Source organism: Sorex araneus, chromosome 5 (genome assembly GCF_027595985.1).
Source record: "Sorex araneus isolate mSorAra2 chromosome 5, mSorAra2.pri, whole genome shotgun sequence".
Classification (NCBI taxonomy): Eukaryota; Metazoa; Chordata; class Mammalia; order Eulipotyphla; family Soricidae; genus Sorex; species Sorex araneus.
Window position 1 is genome coordinate 69,515,031 of NC_073306.1, and position 25,121 is coordinate 69,540,151.

The 25,121-nt window shown below is 36.9% G+C and overlaps 1 long non-coding RNA gene across 3 annotated transcripts in view; it reads right to left on the minus strand.

Annotated features, from left to right (window-relative positions):
* LOC129404842 (uncharacterized) overlaps positions 1-25,121 on the minus strand; it is a 198,985-nt gene that overhangs the window by 32,570 nt on the left and 141,294 nt on the right. For all 3 annotated transcript variants that reach the window (XR_008630184.1, XR_008630183.1, XR_008630182.1), the window contains exons 3-4: positions 9,010-9,085; positions 7,041-7,198 (exon numbers count right to left, since the gene is read on the minus strand). This is a non-coding gene — a long non-coding RNA (uncharacterized LOC129404842). The remainder of the gene's footprint in view (positions 1-7,040; positions 7,199-9,009; positions 9,086-25,121) is intronic.

Here is a 25,121-nt window from a genome sequence, read left to right on the forward strand (position 1 = left end):
ACAAGGTGATGGCCAAAACTATAACTCAATTGACCACATATGCATTTGTACTCATGCTATCACTGGATTCACTTGCACCCCTTTAATTGTCTAAAGCTAATGAGAAAGGTAGTTTATAAATAAATGAATTGTACCTCTCTTTCATATAGGCTAAACAATGTCATTAAAATGCTGATGAAAGTTTGTTTGCACATTTTGAAAAATAGTGAGTATATTAAGTGACAAATTAGCACTGGTATTCCAACTCAAAAGAAGCTAATTGTCATTTAAGTTGGGAGCAGTAATTTAATTTCCACAAAACAACCTCATCTGTCCATTAAATTAATTACCTTAATTTAAATTTGATTAGCTTTGTTGTTTTCATTGACTTGAACTTATAAAATGGCTTTTCTTACATGTAGCTACGTAAAGCCAGTGAGTATGCTGAGTTTATACCTATTTTTATAGTTAAATGTGTTTAAGTAATACTATAATAAGAATAATTAAGTCAAAGCTTATTGTCATTAAGAAACTTTGCTTTTAAAAGTGTTCTATACAATAGCACCCTAGTTTGTGGTTGAGAGAAATAGATATGTGGCCTAGTCACAGTTTGTCCCAGCTAATCTCCATAAGACCAGAGCTATAAAATGAATGAAATAGACTGAACATAGGTAGCAAATGAGAATGGAAATTAGAAAATAGTTCTGTAGTCACTGGGAGGATTATAGTAAAATAATGAACAATAAACATTACATGACCTTTGAAGATTTCTTAAATATTCTTTCCAGGGAAACCCAGACAAATATCACTTACTGGTGCTCCTTACTGGTTCTGCTGACTGAAACTATCACTTACTGGTTCTGTTCCCAAAGTCACTGTCACTGTCATCCCGTTGCTCATTGATTTGTTCGAGTGGGCACCATTAATGTCTCTCATTGTGAGACTTATTGTTACTGCTTTTGGCATATCCAATATGCCATGGGTAGCTCTGCCTTGTGGGCCTGATACTCTAGGTAGCTTACCGGGCTCTCTGAGAGGGGCAGAGGAACCGAACCCGGGTCGGCCACATGAAAGGCGAACTCTCTACCGCTGTGCTATCGCTCCAGCCCAAGTATATTTCTCAAATTTCCAGAGATACTGCGTTTTTACAATTTTCATTTTTCCTCTCATCAAATCAGGTTTTCTGCTCACTTCTATTCTCTTGCATCAGGGCTTTTCTCACAATTTACAGACACGATTCTTATTGAAAAAAAAAATCATCCTTCTTTAAGAAACTGAAATTAGGAGCTTGGGTGGGGCATAGTTCAGTGGTTAGAGATACATATCTTGTATTCTCACACATCAGAGTTCAATCTCTATCACAACATGGCACACTGTATAACCTAGTGTAGCTCTGAAGGCCCTCAAACACTTCCAATGTCACTCTGGTGACCCCCATACACACACATATACACACACATCATCTCACCTTTCCATCACCCCCTCCCCCATATTTCCACAAAGAGACCATATTTCTGGTCATGAGCACTGAACCATCTGGTTCTGGTCCAGTATGCTGAGTACCACAAGAAGTGACCATGGGGCTCCCTGAGCACTTTTGGAAGTTGGGAGCTCCACAAATCATCACCAAAAATAGAGGGAAGGAAGCTGATTTAGTTCCTGGCAAATTTTTTTTTTTTTGCTTTTTGGGTCATCCCTGGCAATGCACAGGGGCCACTCTTGGCTCTGCACTCAGGAATTACCCCTGGCAGTGCTCAGGGGACCATATGGGATGCTGGGAATCGAACCCGTGTGCAAGGCAAATGCCCTACCTGCTGTGCTATCGCTCCAGCCCCAAGTTTCTGGCAAATTTAATGTGAATATTTCCTTCACTGCTAAATCATCCCATAGTAAATTTCAGATCAATTTAAAAAGCTTGTTTTAAAAAGCCATGAAATATTCCACATTGTCAATTAAATTACACATTCAAAGATATATCAGCCTGATATTCAAAATATTTTATGATCTGACTTCAATCTCTCTTCCCAAGCCAGTTTCCTACTAGTTTTCCAGAATTCAGTTGTTACGAAGTTACATATTTTATAGTCCAGCTTCTGTGATTTTATACAAGCTTATTCCTTATATGAAATGTCTTCTTTAGGGCCAAAGTGATAGGAGTAGGACATTTCCCTTGATTGTGGCTCACCAAAGTTCAATTTCTGCACCCCATATGGTCCCCGAGTACTGTCAGAGATGCTCGCTGAGCAACAGAGCCAGGATTAAACCCTGAACTTCTCTGGTTGTTGGCAAGGGTGAGTTGGTGGAGGGAAGATAATTTCTTCTTCCTTTATCCTGATAGTCTCCCTAAAGATAGTCAAATGATAGTCTCCCTAAAGAATCTGAATCTCTGAAATATACCTTGAGATTTAATTGGAGAATCTTCTTTGGAAAGGTCCCTATAAAAGAACAAAGGCTATAGATTGATAAGATAGGCAAAAGTTAAAGTTAAGGGCTGGAGCGATAGCACAGTGGGTAGGGTGTTTGCCTTGCACGCGGCCGACCAGGGTTCTATCCCCGGCATCCCATATGGTCCCCCAAGCACCGCCAGGAGTAATTCCTGAGTGCAAAGCCAAGAGTAACCCCTGAGCATCGCTGGGTGTGACCCAAAAAAAAAAAGTTAAAGTTAAGATCATATAAAATCACTGCAATGAACTAAAATATGTATGGAGACTCCCCAGAACTCCCCAGTGGATCATCTGTATGCTTACTCTATACTATGCCCTTTTTATACAACTACAACTATGCTTTCTCCATATTATAAGGATCAATTAACCTTCCAGAGTCACTATTATTATCTTTGACTATTGGTTTCAGAGTCTGATGTGTCCAGATGGAAACCATCATACAAAGTTTAATGGAACTTTTAAGACACTCTTAGTAGTAGAGTCCTTCTAAGAACTAGCGTGTCTAGACATAAAGAATATAAAGTAACAGATGTGAGATGCACAAAATCCTTATACAGATAATAGTGAAATACAAAAACCAAGGCCATTTGTGCTTTTTTAATCTAATTTATATATTCCACCCCTAAGGAAGCAGCATATACTGGTCACTTATTTAATTGAATTTTACCACCGGTGTCATTTACCACCACAGGGCATCATTAGCAAATTTACAACTTATAATATCTTCAATCTGCACACTATCCAATGTACAGTCTCCGGATAGTCAGGAGGTAATAAGATCAGAATATCCCATGACTCTGTGCCCACTGTCACACCTCCATTGCTGCAATAGCTTCTTTGGTCCAAGAACTATTAGCTAGTATTCTACTTTGATTTATTAAGTAGCGAGGTAGTGATGCCAGTCAAGACTGTAAGTTTGAAATGGAAACCCATACCAGAAATATATCATCATTTCAGTCACCATCAAGAACAGTCTCTCTACAGGGAAGAAGATGATATATTGGGTAAGGTGCTAGCCTTGCATGCAGTCAACCCTGGTTTAATCCCCAGTACTGCACTTTAATCCTCCAAGTACCACCAGGAGTGATCCCTGAGCACAGAACCAGGAGTAGTCCCTGAGGACAACCAATTGTGGCATAAAACAAACAAAAATCTCCTTAAGATCAAAAGAAACTCTGTGAAACCAACTTGCCATAAAATTGCTTGTTGATCTTCTGGAATACAGAATCCATACCATTGTTTTCTATTACCATGCTAGACTCTAAGTAGCAAATAAGTTGCATCAATGTGGATGAATAAGTGAACAAACAATTTTTCCATCATGGCTATTCTACTCACAAATCCCATTCTGGCAATATTTGCATGCCTGATGTCAACTAAGTGATGCTGTCTGGTTGATATAGTAATATAAAGATTACCACACTTTATTTTCATTCACATAGAACTTCTATTCGAACATTCACACATTTCTTATTCAGGCCTTATTTTTCTGAATTTCCCAAGAGAAAGTTTAGTCATTCAACACTTCTTTAAGTACAAATAAACTCTTAAGTGGGGCCATTTACCTTTTCTCATAAAATATTTTAGTGTGTGTACTGATAAATACTTGAATTAATATAGTTCTTCCATCTTGCCATGGGACAGCTCTTGAATGCATCTCTAGTTATTTTGTAATAGCATTCTAAGACAATCCAACTCTATAAACTTACAGTCTTTTTTTTTTGCTTTTTTTGTCACACCTAGTGATGCTCAGGGATTACTCCTGGCTCTGTACTCAGGAATCACTCCTGACAGTGCTCAGGGGACCATCTGGAATGCTGGGAATTGAACCTGGATTGGCTGTGTGCAAAGCAAATGCCCTACACACTGTGCTATCACTCCAGCCCCACTTACAGTTCTTTTTATCCTCTTCCATGTATGAGAACTGATTAGAGGGGTAACTTCTCAAGTTATCACCAGAGATGACACAAGTAAAAATCAATAAGGTAACTTATAATATGTAGCATGGATTCCTGGTAATCCGTTTAAGCCTCTTATTTGCACCCCATGCTTTTATTTATATCCCATCCTAAATTAAACACTTTCATCTTATGATGTACTTATAACTAAATGGGTCTGCCAGAACCCATTTCACAGTAGGCATTTCTGGCCCTATGAATATTTGATTTTCATACATGGTCATAATCTCTATGTCTACCAAAACTCAGCAGCACAGAAGGAACTGTTTATTTGAAGGGTGTGTAAATATATGCCACAGATGGCATGACTATCTCCAGATCACTGTATGCCTATAAAATGATTCTCTTTTAGAGTTTTACCCAACACACACACCTATTACACCAGAAGGTAGGCCAGATTGTATAGCCCTAAGTGGCAAGATTGCTTAAATTTCTGCCTGGACTGTGTAGAGTATAATTGTCTTTAAAGATGCCAGTCTTTTAAGTCTCTGAATAAATAAGATGGAGTAATGATCCTAAGGTCTAATATATTTCCTCCAGAAACTAAAGACTTCTAGGTACCATATTTGCTTCTTCATTGTATAAGAGTAAGAAACAATATTGTCTCTGCTTTTAAGGTAATATCATTTCATACACCAGATCTTAAAAATTCAGCATTAAGCCAAGTGCACAAATATTTATAGAATTAACTCCAGTTCTTCAGAGTGAGCATTCTTATTAAGATCTTTAATCTAGCCACTTCTGCTCAGTTGGTATGATCAACATGATGCCATCATGAATATGCTATTATGTGCCATGTAGAAATGGTCTACTTCCCTTTTGGTTATATTAGATTACAGGTTATGGAGCAAAACAGTAAATAAATACTGCATCCATATTAAGATAATTTGGGAACTGGAGAGATAGTACAGTGATAAGGAGTTTGCTTTGCACACGGCTAATCTGGCTTCAAAACCAGCACCCAATGCTTGCCAGGAGAGATCTCTGAACACAGTGCCAGAAGTAAACCTTGAGTACAGCTGAGTTTGACAAAAAAACACTAACCTTATGAAAGTTTGATATTTTTTTTGTACTCCTCGATGATATAGACAAAATCTCCACTCCAGTTCATAGTATATATGTGAGGCCATGGAAAACTTCCTAGACAAAATGACATATTTGGCATAACATTTTCAATGGTATTACTGCTTGGCTAAGTCTGAAGAATTCTGCTGTCACTTTCCAGGTTCTGTATGTGTTTCTTTAGGAACTAGGCTGATCAGTTAGAGAATATGAAGGAGATGATTATTCCTACATCCTTGAAGTGTTTTAATAGTAATACTAATATGTCTTTCTTCTAGGATTTGGAATTGTTTTAAATCAACTGTTTTACTAAAATTCTAAGACAAAAGTTTCAGAGACATCTCCTGGACCTTCTCTAGAGTGAAATAATCAATATAAGGAGTTTTCCAACTGTTGAACCTCATATATTTCATTCCTACTGATACTCTTATATCAGAACAACTGATATCTTATATCCAACAGTCCTAAACAATATCCAAAACTGTCTTCTTTATTCACTACACAATAATAACGTATGTACTAAAAGTGGAAGAATTTGGTGTATTCATTATTATTATTATTACTTAATACATACTATGGTATGCAGGGTCCCTTTTCTGGGATTTCTTCAATCAATGATGAATCTAGCTAGACCTGTTCAGTTATATATGCTGAAAAGATATAAATATGATTTATACATAGCTTCTCCCCTTAGCCTCCATATTGTCACTTTTTCTTTTCAAAATTATGTAAACAATGTCCTAATTGGTTTTCCATTTACTTAGAAATAATGTCTTATAAACTATCTCCCTTGCTTTCAGTTTAATCTGCACCATGATAACACTCCAAACTTGTCTTGTATCACTTCATATCTTTCTTACAAATGTTTATTATTTCCAAAAGATTTCTGTGTCTCCCATTGTGATTAGGATTCTACTCTCTTCCTTCTCTTAGCAGATTCAGCATTTTTTCCACTGGATCTGTAATTTTTGCGACCAGAAAGAAGGGAAATAAGGTAAAATTCAGAAGCTACATATGCTGTCTCACACAGCAAAAACCTCTACTTTAACCTTCAATCAATAGACTCTAATTGGGACCAGTTCTATAGCCTTGAGAATTCATAGAATTTAAGGACTCAAGAATCTCAGCACATAATCTTAGATCTCTTAAATCTGTTTCTCACATTGGCATGGCAAACTGATAAAATGGAAAATTTGTTTTCTCCAGGATATTGTTATTATTTTTATTAATCACTCAAGTTAACTCTCAGTTTCTGACTCTCAGTTTCTTTTGTCTTCCGACTTCGGGAGATATGAGTATTTTTAAGTATTTTTTAATGAAACCCTCTGGCTTTCACATCTATTTTGATATAAATGATTATTCTCATTCTTCCACTGGCTTTCTCTGATATCTAGATTTTCTCTTGCAACATCTGTCCAATGCCATAAAATTTACTATTGCATTTCCCCTCAAAGCTCTAAAAAATAAAAAACTGAAATACTGTAGCTACTAGCATGTTTTCTTCCACCAATATTCCCAAATTTAATTTATCAATGGTTCAAATTTTAATAATTGACTTGCTATCACATTTACATAGAGCTACCCATACTATACTCACCAGCAGTGATAAAATTCTCATGGCAAGCTGGTTGGTCTAGTTCCAAAATTCCATTTCATGCTCTGCTTCCCATCACCACTCCCAGTACAAACTGACTCAGGTTGAGATCCCCAGGAAACAGATGCTGAGATTCCGAGATTTCTGTTTATTGGATAATGCTATAGAAAACATCCATGAAGATAGAACAAAGGAAGAGTAATTAGGCATAAGTAGGAAGGTGACATATGATATGTGTGAATTCAGCTTATCCTATTGGAAATTCTGAAACAAAGATGTTTCTTCAGAGGTAATCTCAGTCAAGGCAGTGAGGACCAGATATGTTTAAAACCACCTAAACTCATCCCTACTTGAGAAGTCTCCATGGGAGGTGATATGGACTCTAACACTGCATGTTTCTTTCAAACAAAATCACTTCTGCCAAGGGACATAACAATGAATATCTTGATCATTAAGAGAGATTTGGTTAGGAAATTTCATACTTTCTCTGAAATTCCACATCAATCCTTTCTTTGCTCTAAGCTGTAAAGATTCTCATTTTCCTATGAACCCTAATAGAATTTTATTTCATCTTTCCTAAAACATATAATATCTTTTGTTACATTTATAAAAAATCTAATCTTCCATTTTATACTTCCATTTTATAATTAAAATTTCCTATATGCAGGATTTGAGGTTTAATTTAAATTTGGGCTTCTTACTTTTGATTGAATAATCAATATTCTTACTATAGAAGAGTAATTTCCAATATTTGCTTTTAAATAATTTCTTTATGAAATCTTCACTAATCCCCCAGACTCAGGGAGGTTAACAGTTTTTATAATATCTTGAAATTGTCAATCAATATATTAATTACCATCATACTTAACTTGTTACAGAAGTTGCTGATAGAATCTCTACTGTATATAACTTGTTATTAAATAGTTGTTGAGTGAGTAAAGGGATGAATGAGTTAATGAAACAAGAAGAGATTCCCCCTCAAGATGAATACAACCATTTTGGTAAAGACTGAAAATTAATCTTTATTCCTGATGTGGCTGTTGAGCTTGTTTATCTAAGGTCATGGCAACACTATTATCCCCAACACATAATATTGAGAAGAAACCAAATGATCAAAGTATTTAGGCATTTTTATTGTAGAGCAGAATCCGAGAGTTTGGTCAGGTGGAAGACAGCACGAGGATCATAAAATCTGAGGGTAAAGAAAATATTTGAAAGTTTATCTGATACGAATCATGAAATAAAATAACACTGCTGAAGTCAAACTATGTCATGTTTGCTACTTGGTCACACACTTCTAATATTTATCAGAGGTCTGCATTTGACCCATCTCAGAACCTTAATATCTAAAGCAGCTCACACAAATTTAAGGAAACCAGATCAAAGTGTAATGATACTGGACTTTTTCTTTTCCCAGTTTCTTCTACCAGACAGTATTGTAGGAAGTAAGAAACACAATTACTCTTTTCTAGCCTTGTCAATTATTAGGGTTGACTCATATGTGTGTGCATTTATACACATATATCTACAAAAATATTTTTATCATATATATGCACATGATGAGACATATTTACTGAATAGGATAATTTTCTTTTGGGGAAAACTCAACTCATATATAATGCACCAATGTCTTAATTTAATTTTATTATTATTATTATTATTTGATTTTTGGGTCACACCCAGCAATACTCAAGGGTACTCCTGGCTCTGCACTCAGGAATTACTCCTGGCGGTGCTCAGGGGACCATATGGGATGCCAGAGATCAAACCTAGGTCGTCCGTGTGCAAGACAAATGCCCTACCCACTGTACTATCACTCCAGCCCCCCACATTTTAATATTTTAAAAAACTTTCCTAAGGAATGAACTTTGATGTCAAAATAACTAAAGTCCTAGCAAAATGCGCTTACTTTGCAAATTCACTAGGATTCAGCTTTTTTATCTATAAAACTAAAGATGATAGAAAAGATTACCTCATAACTTGTAACAAACAGTTTAAGAAGTTAATACTTGATTGTGAAGATAACTCGGGAGTCAGACGTCCGTGCCCTGCAAGCACAAGGATCTGATTTCAACCTCAGGAACTGTAGCCTCCGCCAACCCAGCACTGCCAGGAGTAGCCTAGAATGACTGCTTAAAGAGCAGATTTAGAGCAGTGCTATATAGCCAGGCTCCCTTTTTGAGTCACTTAGCATTGTCAAGCAAGTATCACCAGGGGTGCCTCTCTCTCAACCCCCACCACTGCTTTGGAGTTCCTCCCCTCCCTTGCAAAAAGGGAGAACTCAATACAAAAGCATTTTGTAGTTGATGTCACTATTTTCTGATTAGCTGTGATATTGACAGGCCAGGTTTAATAAAGAACTTTGCCACGGCGTTATCTTATGTGATTTATGAAGAAATTTGTAAGGTTTACAGGTTAACTTTCTGCTAAAAGACTCTTCTGAGTAAACTGTGACCACAGGAAGCCCCATGGCAACTAAACATAATATAATGTCCTAAAACCAGGACCCTGAGGGAGAAAAGGGACATTAGGTAATATCTAAGGAAATTTGTTAAACTTATAGTTAGTAACAATATGTCTATATAAGATTTCAATTATATGAAAAACTGGGGAAGAGAGCTTTCTGTACTCTACAACTTTATAATTTTCTGAAGAATTAAGACTAATATAAAATACAAAGGTTACTGGTGTGTGTGTGGACTGGAGCAATAGCACAATGGGTAGGGCATTTGCCTTGCACTCGGCCAACCCGGGTCTATTCCTCTGTCCCTCTTAGAGAGCCCAGCAAGCTACCGCGAGTATCCCGCCCAGACAGCAGAGCCTGGCAAGCTGCCCGTGGCATATTCGATATGCCAAAAACAGTAACAACAATTCTCACAATGGAGATGTTATTGGTGCCTCCTGGAGCAAATAGATGAACAATGGGACGACAGTGCTACAGTGCTACAGTGCTACTGGCATGTGTAAGATTGATTATTATACATCTCCCTAAAACCCTTGTTTTCTGTGTTAGTAGAGTCTTAGAATAAGACCTAAGCATAAGAGACATTTGATAAATATTTGTACGTTTGATAAATATTTGTATAGCAAATTAATAAATCACTAGTTATTTATACTTTATACAAACCATGTGGTGGGTTCAAAATCTCATGTGATATTTTCTAGGTTATACTAAGAGCAAGTTAAAATCAAGATTCACATTCAGTTTAATTAAATTCTAAAATCTATATTTAGGATTTAAAGGTGAGTCAAAATACTGAATTTCCAAATCTGCTGCTTAGGATTGAAAGTGAATCAGAATACTGAGTTTATACTTAATGTCTGTGTTGAGAAATCCATGTAGAGATTTGAGCAGAGATAATAGTAGTAAAATAACTTTTAGTTTTTCCACAAGCATACGAAGCTGTGCTCAGGCCTTCCTCTGGTTCTTTGCTCAAAGGACCACCAGTACTGCTGGGGATTGAACTAGAATTGACCAAAAGCAAGGGACATGCCTTCCCTCTGTGCTACCTCTTCATTACCTAAAATAACTCTTTTAAGTAACAAGGAGTTAAAGATAGGCAGAATCAATGACAGTAATTTCAATTTTAATGTTATCAGAGTGATACAGATGAAAAGAAATGAGACCTAAGTGAAGAGGCATTGTACGTTAAAAAATATGTGGGTACACTGGTGGAGGTGAATGGGCACTGGTGGAGGGATGGGTAAATTATCACTGTATGAGTGAAATGCAAACACATAAGTTTATAAGTTTGTAACTTTACATCACAGTGATTCTCTAATAAAAATTTTTAAAAAGCAACAAAAAAAATATGTGGGTATATGAGATTTTTGGGTCAAGGAATTTGTGTGACTGACAAGTGGTTTTAAGGTAAAGAGCAAGAAAGAACTATAGCGATTAAACTGAAGTTATAATGCAATTTTAATTTCATTGGATGGGAAATAATAATATCTTGCTGACCTTTCTACATAGCTACATTTTCCATTTGGTTGCCATAGCAGTAAATTAAATTAAAGAATAATTAAATTCTCTCTGAAAGTTAAGACAAAGTGTAAATTATTCAAAATATTCTTATATATAAACTTTCTAGGTTAAAGGCTAAAACATGAATGTTTATTATACTATCTTAATATATGCTTTGCTTTATTGACATAAATATGAAAGGTATTCATATCTGAGTTATAAAACTTTGATAATAAAGCACAATCCCGTTAGAAAGCATATTGAGACCTCTGCTCTCCACATCAGTCTTAGATTTGCTAGATGATGATTATTCCTATTAGTTAATAAGTTAATAGCTATATGAGGCATTCATAAATACAACCTACAGAACAAATGTAAGGTGCTACCTTGGAGCAAAGTGATTTTTTATGATCAATTGTGGATCATTAGCATAATGTTTATTTTATGCATCTGCAGACTTTTATCACCTGAATTGTGGTTTATATATATTAACCTATTGATCTTCATTGCACTTCCATCTACTACAAGAGTTTCAGATAAAAGATAAAAATATTTTTTAGGTGAAGGGCAAAACAATAAAGTTAATCTCTAGGTAGCTGATGATCAGACATGATTGTATGAAATTCAGAATCCAAGATTGTCCGACTACATAAATTATTCATGCTACGCTAGCTGATTATATTACACTTTATACAGAAAAAAGTATCACTAATAAATTCTTTTAAATACAAGTATAAAATGAATACAATACTCTAGCATACAAATTTTACACAACATTATACTTGTGACCTATACCTACTTTATAAATCATCAAATCTCATGATAAAAATGTATTTGATTGTGTTTCGAGTGGTACTACAGAGGGTAAGACATCTACCTTGCACACACTGACCTAGGTTACTTACCCAGTACCAATTATGTTCCCTTGAGCGCAGGGCCAGGAGCAATTTCTAAACACCTTAGGGCATGGTCAAAAAAACAAACAAAAAGTATTTGATTCATTTCACAAAAATCTTCTTGCCTTTACTTTTATAGTTTCTTATTGAAGTTTTAGTAGTGATTTATTGTGAAAATTTCCTGACTTCTTCTCCAGAAATGTCCTTTCATTTTTCTGAGAATTCATTATACAAGATAGTGATCTGATTTCATTTGTGAGTGAAAATCAGCACTTTGCATGAGCAAAATAATAAAATCATTATTAAAATAATTAAAGAATTCCTTTAGAGAAATTTAAGAAATCCATTACTTTTCCAAAACTGTGTTTTTATTCATTTGTGTGGATTTCCTGATAGAAAGCTTAATTTGATCCATTATTTCTCTAATTTATTTTGCTAAAGTAAACCTGACACAAGAATGAAGCCTGGGATCAGCATTTGAGTTATATTTAATGAAAGCTTAGAGCACAAAGGCACTTCAATTATTCATATTTCCTGATTTACACTGAAAATGGGTGCACATGTGTGTATTTCTTTGATAGGGTTCAAATTAGCAGTGAGCTTTTGAAAATTGGTCCTTAGTAACTCAACAAATGTCTTTTTGCCAGCTTATCTTAAGCTAAACAGAGACTTTTAAATCAAACTTCTATTTCATCTATTTCTTTCTTTATTACTGAAATGAATAAAGTAATTTTGTATGGAAACTTAAATGCTTATCAAAATCTGGAAGCAATAAGTGCAACAATAAAGCCATTTGCTAGAAGCTTCATATACTATTATATTATATTATTATGGCTAGAGTGATACATTTGTCTTCTCATAGGGAGTTACATGAATTTCTTAAGCTGGGAATCCAGACATGTCCTGTGTGTGCAAGGCAAAGAACCAAAGCATATGTCCAGAGGAACTCATTGTAACTTGTTTATGCAACGGAATTTTAGAACTGGGACCCAAAAGACTCTGATCCACAACTTACAACACAGAACACACTCTAAGGAATAGGTCTGACAAATCCACATTCAGTTCCATATGATCATTTTTCCTCCCCATGTCTTTGAAAGTAAAATACTGTGAAGGAGGCATTTGAGATTTTGGTGACAAATTACTTTTCTCAATGGAATCAAAGGCTGTGGCCATCTGCAATTAAACAGATGAGCCACAGCTGGCTTTCATAATAATCAATCCTGATTGCAGCAGGACTGTGGCACTTCTAGATTGATTGTGAGGACCTGCTGTGACAAACAATACTGACCAATTCAGTCACAATGACTACTTGTTATAACTCATATTTAGATACGGGCTCCACCTCATGTCATCCGAGGAAAGGAGATAGAAATCATCCAATACTGGATGATTTCAATACTGGAAACATGAAATTCGGAAAATCTCTAAACTGAATTTGGAAATGATTTACATAATATACCAGTACCAAGATTGTAAAATACATTATACCAGTTGAATAGCAAATCAAAGTATACTAGTTTTCGATCATTCCTTTTTCTTTATAGCTCTGAATCCTAAAAAAATAAAATAAAATAAAATTTAAAAAAACCCTAGCATACCAAAATTGCGATAGGAACAGTGGACCTCTTGATTTTATATACCCCATGCAGAACTAATTCAGCCAAGAATAAAAACCTGCTGAAAAGGCATTAGCGTGAAAATAACTTGGGGATTGAGGTCTAAGTTCATAAGCATGGAAGTATGGAAGTGACTTAGGCATTGAGATCTAAGTCTATCAAATTCCGTTTGGGAGGAATTTGGAACCAAGAATCTAGAACACTGAGTAGGGTATCTGTGAAGGGTTAAACCTAAAAGCTACATAATCTCTATCACTGGATAAATTGTTTTAGGCCACAAGCTAGTGATAGAAAAGAAAAGGTAGTGATGGCTAACAATGTTGTATACTTGCTCTATACCAAACAAATGCTGAATGTTCATTACTCACTATTATACATTTCACATCAGTTAATCAATCCTATTAGCATATGCTGTTTTTATTCTTTTATACTTAATATAAAAGCTGAAATTTGGATGAATAATTAAATGCTCCTCATCTGATTGATATAAAGGCAGACCTGTAACTCAATTCTGTTGTATTCCTAAACTATTCTTTATAAATCTGGGACTCTAACAGGAGTGAGATGTGAGGAGAAGAGAAGGAATGATGTGCAGAGAAGCAGAATTGGCCCGGCTATGTATCCCTTTAAGGAAGTGACTCCTTATAGCTTATAAATGGCTGTTCTAAATGCTTGTGAAAATTTATTATTATATTTTTTAATGTTTAGCACAGCAAGTAGGGCTTTTGCCTTGCACACGGCCCACCCAGGTTCGATTTCTCTGTCCCTCTCGGAGAGCCAGGCAAGCTACTGAGAGTATCCCACCTGCACGGCAGAGCCTGGCAAGCTACCCGTGGTGTATTGGATAGGACAAAAGCAGTAACAAGTCTGACAATGGAGATGTTACTGGTGCCCACTCCAGTAAATCGATGAACAATGGGACGACAGTGCTACAGTGCTACACATTTTTAAAATCTATTTATTTATTTATTTTTAATTATTGAATTGCTGTGAGATACAGCTACAAAGCTGTTCAAGATCCAGTTTCAGTCATACAAAATTCCAACACCCATGCCTACTTGTGGAAATTTAAAGCCCCAATACAAGATGGCATAAGGTACAATATTTCTCTAGAACTACTATGATCATTAAAACAAAGGCAATATTTATCCTCATTTTGTTCAGATATTTATTCATCGGTGATTGATCATTTTATTTTATTTTATTTTATTTTTTTTTTTTGCTTTTTGGGTCACACCCAGCGATGCTCAGGGGTTACTCCTGGCTTTGCACTCAGGAATTACTCCTGGCGGTGCTTGGGGGACCATATGGGATGCCGGGGATTGAACCCGGGTCGGCCGCGTCCAAGGCAAACACCCTACCCACTGTGCTATGGCTCCGGCCTTGGTGATTGATCATTTTAATTTTAGTGGATTAACTTTAGCCTTGTATGTTTTTCTGAATATAGGATATCTAAGTATGTGGGCATTATAGGTAAATAAACTTTTAATGTTCAGCACTTTTTGCTTTGTTATTTATTTAATATTATTATTTAAAACCTAGTAATATTTTGTGTATTACTAATTATCTATGTGATTTTTGAATGTATGGTGTGTGGTTTTCAGATTGTGGGATTTTAAATCTATTATATGTGAACATGTCACTTAGTGATTTTAGCCCATGATAGCATTTTAGTCTCATAAACAAATCTCCGATTTGAAGATGGCACTCCGCAGCAACTAGCTTCATTGCTATTTCAAGGTTTCAGCTTTGGAGAAATTTGTACCCAATCTTTTCTCTCTAAAGGTCTGAGTAAAACCAGAGATAAAGACAGCCTGGATGATTCAGATAGCCTAAAGTTTCTGAAGTAGAAAAATAGTGTTTTCTTATGTAGAAGTGACATTTGAAAGAGAGCAAACAGTCGGCATTGTTTTTATAATTTATGTTGTTTGTGCTTTGTATGCCCTAAATTCAGTTTTCTGGCTTTGGTCGATGATGGGATGATGGGAATATTTTTTTTCTTTTCTTTTCTTTTTTCTTTTTGGGTGACACCCGGAGATGCACAGGGTTTACTCCTGGCTCTGCACTCAGGAATTACTCCTGGCGGTGCTTGTGGGACCATATGGGATTCTGGGAATCAAGGCTTTTTGCAAGAGTCGGTCTCCTGCAAGGCAAACGCTCTAGACACTATGTACCAGCCCCAAGGGTGGGAATCTTCACTGATAAATTGAGGCAGTCCAAGTTTCAACTGTTTCCTCAAGATTTTAGTAGGACATCATCAAGAGCACTGTCACAGTCTGAGCAGCTCTTATGCTCTCGGGGAATACAACTGCCTTTGTCCCATAGTTCACAAGAATCCAATACTCTCTCTTTACCAGAGTCAGACACAACTATGTTTGGCAAGAGTTAACTATTTAAGCAAATGTTGGAAATGGGAACAGCAATTAAGATGTATAATGAGACACAGAAACAATTCCTTAGTTTTTTCCATGACTTTCATAATAGTTCACTATCATTCTCCCTAAAATTGGCTCTTAAATTTGGTTTTTAAAGGATGGAGATTTAAAAATATGTATTTATCAAAAATTGTTAGCTTTTTCATGCTCTTTTATATAATCCACAAATTTTGTGTCATTATAGACAATTGTTGAGATTTGCAATAATCGTCTCAATAATCATAAACTCGTTCACTGTACTTTTTACTTAAAATTAACCCCCATTATAATAGAATCCAAATGTATTAATAGATATTGCTATTGTTATTTTTATGTCAAATAATGACTGAATTTATAAGTTGTAGTCATATAAAAATATGTAAAAGCCATTATGCATTAATAAGATCCTATTTATAGTATATTTTAAGAATTAATGATACAATTTACATTTTTATTGTAAGTTCTTGCAGCCCACAGAAGTCTACTTTTAAGTGAGATGCTAATATAATATATGCATGACATATTGGAATATATGTAGTGAAATGCTAAGTATGATATTCATTTTTTTTCTTAAAGTTTTGTCCAAAATCCAATGGTTAAAATTAACATATGCTAAAACATCTATTTAGGGCATGTTAAAAAATTGTGAAACTAGTTTCACAATTCCACTATGAGATTATATATAGACTAAATCAGGTCAGTGATAGAAAAAAGGACTTGAGGGCTAGAGAGCTAGTTCAACAGGTAAGGTGCCTCATCTGCATGTAAAGAACCCAGGGTCAATCTTTGGCACTCTATATTGCTCCCCACCCCACCAGGATTGATCCCTGAGTGTAGGTCCAGGAGCACAGCCAGTGATTCCTCCACCTCCTCAAAAAGTGAAAGGATTTATTTTAAGATAGTTGTAGATGTGATCAAAGGAACAGCTACTGAAAATATGTGACATCTGTTTTACCAGAGTTTGGGAACAGACATGAAGAAAAATCTAAAGGCAAGATGGAGGTTTACCAAAGCAGGATAAAAGCAGAAGTGTTCAGAGGAATTAGCTGCTCATCCACCAAAGAAGGTTGGTAAAAGGGCAATGAAGAGGGAAAATGAATGAAATTCCCCTTGAGCTAGGTAGACCAACAGCAGGTATTCCTTCTTGACTCAGTGTGTGAAGGTGTTAAGGGAACTGATAGAAACTTTAGGCATTCAGACAGTACTAAGGAATGCTCTAACCGGAGAAACCCCCAGCATACCCCTGAGAGGAGGACAAGCAATCAATAATCACTGTCACTGTCATCCCATTGCTCATCGATTAGTTCAAGCAGGCACCAGTAACGTCTTTCATTGAGAGACTTATCGTTACTGTTTTGGGCATATCCAATACACACAGGTAGCTTGCCAGGCTCTGCCATGCCGCCGTGATACTCTTCGTAGCTTGCCGGGCTCTCTGAGAGGGGCCAAGGAATTGAACACGGGTTGGCCACGTGAAAGGTGAAAGTCCAAACGCTGTGCTTTCTCTCCAGCCCTAAGCAATCAATAATACATCCCTTAAAAAAAATAGTGAATATTAAGCAATCTAGTAAAAACAGAGATCAACAAATGGGACTACATTAAACTAAAAAGCTTCTGCACCGCAAAAGGTACAGTGACCAGAATACAAAGACTATCTACAGAATGGGAAAGGATATTTACACAATACCCATCAGATAAGGGGTTAATATCAAGGGTATATAAAGCACTGGTTGAACTCTACAAGAAGAAAACATCCAACCCCATCAAAAAATGGGGCGAAGAAATGAACAGAAGCTTTACCAAGGAAGAGATACGAATGGCCAAAAAGCACATGAAAAAGTGCTCTACATCACTAGTCGTCAGAGAGATGCAGATCAAAACAACCATGAGATACCACCTCACACCACAGAGACTAGCACACATCCAAAAGAACAAAAGCAACCGCTGTTGGAGAGGATGTGGGGAGAAAGGGAACCTTCTACACTGCTGGTGGGAATGCCGGCTAGTTCAGCCCTTTTGGAAAACAGTATGGACGATTCTCAAAAAACTAGAGGTTGAGCTCCCATTTGACCCAGCAATACCACTGCTGGGAATATATCCCAGAAAAGCCAAAAAGTATAGTCGAAGTGACATATGCACTTATATGTTCACCCCAGCATTGTTTACAATAGCCAGAATCTGGAAAAAACCCGAGTGCCCTAGAACAGATGACTGGTTGAAGAAACTCTGGTACATCTATACAATGGAATACTATGCAGCTGTTAGAAAAAATGAGGTCATGACGTTTGCATATAAGTGGATCAACATGGAAAGTATCATGCTAAGTGAAATGAGTCAGAAAGAGAGAGACAGACATAGAAAGATTGCACTCATCTGTGGAATATAGAATAATAGACTATAAGACTAACGCCCAAGAATAGTAGAAATAAGTACCAGGAGATTGTTTCCATGGCTTGGAGGCTGGTCTCTCATTCTGGGTAACTCAGGGAAGGGACCACCAAGCAAAATGTGGTTGGAGGTCATGTGGGGGAAGTGTGAGGCAGGCGGAATACAGACTAGAGACTGAACACAATGGCCACTCAACACCTCTTTTGCAAACCACAATACCTAATCAGAGAGAGAGAACAAAAGGGAATTCCCTGCCATAGTGGCAGGGTGGGGTGGGGAGAGACGGGTCTGGGGAGGGGGGGAGGGATGTTGGGTTTACGGGTGGTGGAGAATGGGCACTGGTGAAGGGATGGGTTATTGAACTTTGTATGGGGGAAGCATGAGCATAAAGATGTATGGATCTGTAACTGTACCCTCACGATGACTCTCTAATTAAAAATAAACTAATAAAATTTAAAAAAAAAAGAAATAGTGAATATTTAGGTATCTTCCCACTCAGAAATTCCTTTGTATTTCCTGTCGTGCTTTGCATCTGAGTTGTAGAAGAAAAGGGACAAAGAAGAGTAAAACAGGAAAAGACTAACCAGCCGGGACATTATCACTGTCATTTACTCAACAGATTCAGGCCCATTCTGGCCGTTAAGAAATTTTAAATTGAAGTAAGAATGTAAATTTGATGATAAACTGAACAAGCACTCTACAACTGTACAAAATTATGTGTTATTTAAAGAGATTGATCCTGAATAATAATATCTATATTGTTATTGGGGCAGAGGAAAGCAATTTAACAGACTAGATGAATGAGAAATTGAGGAAAATAATAAAGTCATGCACTACCTTTAATCCTACAAAAACCCAATTCTTTCAGTGTTCACACTCAGTAGACTATCTAACTAGGATTAAATCAAGGTAAACTGGCTTGAAAAATTAAACATGCACATTTAGAAGTGAATTTACTGTTGTAATGCAGAATAATTTATTTCAAATGTTTTCATAAGTACTAAAATGTATGCTTGTGATGGATCTTATGAAGATGAGACAGAATAATGATCACGAGAAAGAATGCTTCTGTGCTACAAGGAACAGTAGCTTATACTAAAGAGCCATTTGAGTAGACTAAACAAACTGATAAAGAGGTGTTCAAGGTAGGGAAGGCTCATTCCACAGAATGCACCCTGCATAAAGGACCTGTAGCATTGTAGCACTGTTGTCCTATTGTTCATCAATTTGCTCAAGCGGGCACCAGTAACGTCTCCATTGTGAGACTTGTTGTTACTGATTTTGGCATATCAAATACGCCACGGGTAGCTTCCCAGTCTCTGCCATGCGGGTGGAATACTCTTGGTAGCTTGCCTGGCTCTCCGAGAGGGACAGAGGAATCGACCCGGGTCAGCCATGTGCAAGGCAAATGCCCTACCCGCTGTGCAATCACTCCATTCCTGGGGCCTGGACAAACAGGTCGTATCTATTGTGAAAGTAAAGGGTATAGGATGGTTGGAAAAAGAAAAGTGCTGGGGCCTGAAGTGATAGCACAGCGGGTAGGGTGTTTTCCTTTCACACAGCTGACCCTGACCTGGGTTTCATTCCCAGCATCCCATAAGGCCCCCCAGCACCCCCAGGAGTAATTCCTGAGTGCCTAAACCAGGAGTAACCCCTGTGCAATGCTGAGTGTGACCCATAAAGCACTTATCACTTGTATCACTTATCATCCCATTGCTCATCAATTTGCTCAAGCGGATGCCAGTAACATCTCCGTTCATTCCTATCACGTGCTAGTAGCCCAATGGTGTCCACTCACTCCAGAAACAAGGAGAGCCTCAAACCATTCTTTCAGGGCCTTGATGAAGTCTGACTATCTTGTAGGTGGGCAGCCAGGCGTTCTTTTGAGTCTCGTGGATACAGGCAGGTGCAGGGCTGGACCCAAAAAGCAAAAAAAAAAAAAAAAAAGAAAGCAAGAAAGCAAGAAAGCAAGAAAGAAAGAAAGAAAGAAAGAAAGAAAGAAAGAAAGAAAGAAAGAAAGAAAGAAAGAAAGAAAGAAAGAAAGAAAGAAAGAAAGAAAGAAAGAAAGAAAGAAAGAAAGAAAGAAAGAAAGAAAGAAAGAAAGAAAGAAAGAAAAAGAAAAAAGAAGAGTGCTCAAAGGTTTAGTCAGAGATGCAGATCAGACAAGATCTCACAGGCAACAGAAAGGCTGTGCTTCCTACTCCCAAAGAGGGGAGAGGTGGAGCAGGTAGTATGAAAAACAAAAGCCTCTCCACTCTTACACTTTATTTTCTAAACTAATGTATGTGTTCTTGTGGGACAGAACACGCACTGTTTTAATTGGTTCACTATGCTCTCTCTTTTGTCTTACACCAAGATTGCCTCACTTAATCACTTTGCCTTCTTGGCCCTTGATAGCACTTGAATTTTTGACCCTTATTCCAGTCTCTCACAGTTTCAATTTTTACCACACAATAGAAAAAAACACTCTTAAAATATGAGCTCAAGCTGCTACCCTTCATGTTTCTTTTCTTTTTTCGCTTTGTCTTTTCCTGCACCGGGTCTCCTCAGACAATGTCGTGTTCACAGTCTGAGTTGTAAAGCAGTTCTAAAGCGTCTGCGTCTGCTGGGACTAGTGCCATTCAGAACGCTTAGGCCTAAGAAACTAGATACTCTAGAGGTCTTGAGCATAGAAACCAGAGACTGAGTAGGTTTGGGCATCCTTTTTAATTTCTCTGCAAGCAGAACCAGGCCATCCTGGAGCCTACACCAGGTTACGTCTAAGGAGGTCAGGAACAGTACATCATATAATGTACTACTTGACTCCAAGATGCGTTGATCTGGAAAGAAAATCGTTCAAAAATTCACACAGACTTGCAGAGGGAAAACAATTCCCAAGGAGCAGCATAAACATGTTCAAAAGTGGAAAGAAAACAGTACACATTTGCTCCTGTAATGACGTGTGAGTTAACTTAGGCGGGAAAGAGGACCTCACTTTAGTTTGCTTTCAGCATCCCCTCCTGTGGGGTGCCTCCTCTGAGGGAACCTGTTATGGAAGAGGTTTTCAAAACAATCACCACAACCTTTGAAATACTGCCTCTAATGTAACACAGAAGATGAAATATGTCATTTTTATGCATTTTGCTTACCCTTTTATAAAATTCTCATCACCAACTCAATAATGCTTCAGAATTGAGCTCATCGAGTCTATAAAATTCCCCAAGCAAATTTAATTCTTATTTTCTCTGTTTAATATGCATTACCAGTTAGATTTATTAAGCATGTACTATGTGTCAAGCACTCTGTGCCCGGGATATTAGGCCTTGGGTATAACAAGATTAATAAGAACTATTCTGCCCTTGATGAATGTGTGTTCTAGTAAAGTAGACAGAACTATAAATAGATAAATGGTGATGTAGTATATTAAGTATTATTACTGAGGTAAAAATAAAGCATAGATACACAGAGGACTCTCAATTTCTGAAGGCATATCACATGCAGAAATGAATACCTCACTTTTTACTTGTCATTTCACATTTTAACTCATACTGGAACAAGAAAAACAAGTTCATATACTTAAAATCCCATAAGGTTGCAAAAGTAAGAAAGTAGAATTTCAACCAATTCATAAGGTCTTCAAACTGCTGTAACAATGGTAATTCACTAAGGGAATATAAGTAGCAAGACTAGATTATAATGACATTTCTTCATATATCTCCCTTGACCAGGCCTTTCCTCTGAGTATCTAATTCATATAGCTAGCAGCCTACATGGAAATTTCCACCTGCACTTATCGTAGCTTTCACTGGCGTTCAAGATCATACTCTTCATTTTCTTCCCATCAAGTTCTTCTAACAAGGCCATCTCTGACAGGGTAACCTTGTATTACTGTCTTAAATCGGAAACATAGAGGTCCTTCTTGAGTCTTCCTCATCCCCTCCTACCAAATCCCTTGAATTTCATCTTATATATTGGGTTTTTCCATTTCTCTTTGTTTCCATTTGCTCACCCTTGTACTAGCTACCCTCCTACCATATCTTTACTATGATGATGAACTCCTACCTAATTTTCCACTTCTGCTTGGGCATTGCTCTAAGCCATCCTCTACAATAGCCATTGGTGATCTCAAATTGATCTCTAGTTGAAGTTATCCCCGTTTCTCCAAAATATTCATGGCAGATCCTTACCGTGGCTGCGTTCCAGATTCTTTGACTCTCTTGCCTCTTCAGTTAAATCTTCTGTCATACTCTTTCTTACTCTAAATTCCAGCTCCAACAAATTTTGTTCTTAAGTATGTAAAACATTTTTGTAATATGTAAACCTCCTAATGATGTGCATGGTAACTTTTTCTTACTACTCTGCTTCTTAAAACTGACTTCTTCTTTGACCACTATTTGCAATGTCTTCTCATTCTCCACTAAATAATACTTCATTCAAAACTTTCATAAAATTTATTACCAGGGCTCCGCCCAGATAAGATCTGGAGCTGTTGCGCACAAAACGGACCCTCTGCTCCTAAAGACTATGATCTGAGAGGTCTTCTAACCCATTTTGGCACCCAGAGCGGCTTCTGACAGAAATGCATCTAGACAGTGAACTGAGCTAAAATATCAGAAATCCAAACCGAGCTTATAGAGTCTTCATACTCAGCAATGAAAAGAAATTATTAAATGATGCCTTTTCAGCAGGCCTGATTGTTGGGGGAAAATTCCAGACAATAATAGTGAGTTCTCTATTGAAATATTGAATGTATTCAAAGTATAGAGAGAATAAAGTTAAGATCATTAGCTACTTAGGTGGGAGGGAGGGGGGTATATTGGGGTTCTTGGTGGTGGAACATGTGCACTGGTGAAGGAATGGGGGTTTAATCATTATATGACTGAGACTTAAACCTGAAAGCTTTGTATTTTTTTCACAGTGATTCAATAAAATAAAAATTTTAAAAAAAGAAAGAAGTTAAAATAGAAATACTGACTATGTCAAGGAAAAAAAAAGAAATTTATTACCAGGGCTCAGATGATGGTTAAATATCTGAAGACACTAACCATGTAAATACAAGATCTTAAGTTTAAACCTCAGTGCTGCCTCGTGTGTTTCAAGTGAACAGGACAGTTCTACTGTTTGTGATTTCCAGTGAGAAGAGCATGGAAGATGATTTGGTGGCTTAGAAAGCACCAAGAGAAAGCAAGTGATCCTTATCTTAATCTCCAGAGTCTTATGTATGATACGGCATTCCTGACCAGCCCACAATCAGTTAAGTATATATATATACATATATACGCATATATAATTTTATGATAGCAGACAATAAGTAGGATAGATAGATAAATAGATAGAGAGACAGACTTATTTGCTTCAATATTTTATGCCCCATTGCAAATTCCAGGATATGTCTTTTCCTTTTCATGCCCAAAATCTGAGTCCTCAATAACAAGTTAATTTAATAGAATATGGTTTTGGTTTTCATCATCTTTTTTTGAATTTTATGATTTATTTTCCGACAGTGTCAAGTTTTTATTTAGCTATCTAGAAATTTTTGTTAAGAATTTTTATTAAACATTAAAATATCACTTGTATCATTTGTCATCCCGTTCTTCATAGATTTGCTCAAAATAACATCTCCATTCGTCCCTGCTATGTGTTAGCGTAGCCTAATGGTGTCTCCTCACTCCAGGAACACAGAGATATTAAATATAGAATTTTTTATTAAATATTAAAGGACAGTTATATGTTGTTGCACTGAAAAGAAGGAAAAAAAGAAACTGGGAGGGTGGGATGAGTGTAAAGTTAAGAGGTAGATGAGAAGAAACAGGCATAGCGCAGAGACAATGGCAGTATAGAACTGTGGTATATCTATATATCTGAACCACAGAACCCAGACTGACAGCATGAGATTCATGCTATAACAACAAAACTTAAGAAAATGTGCCTGTGAAGGAGGCAAACTGAGGAGGAGCATTACTGGGGACATTAGTAGAGGGAGGTTGATTAGTATTAGACTCAGGTTTGGTATTAGAACATTGTATACCTGAAATTCAACTACAAATAACCAAATAACTTATGAAATAACAATGCCTTAAGAAATCAAAACTATTTTAAAGTATGCATATCATCCATCTAAATTTGTTTCATCACAAAGCTATAAACCATAGAGGAGGGTAAAGGGTATTTTCTATTTTTTTGTTTTGGGGTTTTTGCATTTGGGGTGATTGCTGGTGATGCTCCAGGGATACTCCTGGTTTTGCACTCAGGAATTACTCCTGGCAGTGCTCAGGAAATGATATGAGATGCTGGGGATGGAACCCGGGTCGGACATGTGAAAGTCAAACACCCTCCCCACTGCACTATCTCTCCAGCCCCAGGATATTTTCTAAATCTTCAGGGGCTGAAGTGATAGCACAGGGGCTAGAGCATTTGCCTTGCATGTGGCTGACCCGGGTTTGAATCCCAGCATCCCATATGGTCCCCTGAGCACTGCCAGGGGTGATTCCTGAGTGCATGAGCCAGGAGTGACCACTGTGCATCACTGGGTGTGACTCAAAAAGCAAAAAAAAAAAAAAAATTTTTTTCAGTGTGTTTTTAGCTCTCATTGACCAGTGGATTTCTTATATTGCCATATAGGATGGATACGATATGACTTGATAATACCTAGCTACTGGGATTTAAATACAAATACTTTTATTATCATCTATTATCAAAGTAAGATGTAGAGTTAATTCTGCAACTCTATTGTTCTTCTCTCAAACAAAATAAAAAATATTTCAGTGTTTCAATATGTGAAGCATAGGTAACTTTTCACTGCAAATACACATGCACATTTTTCT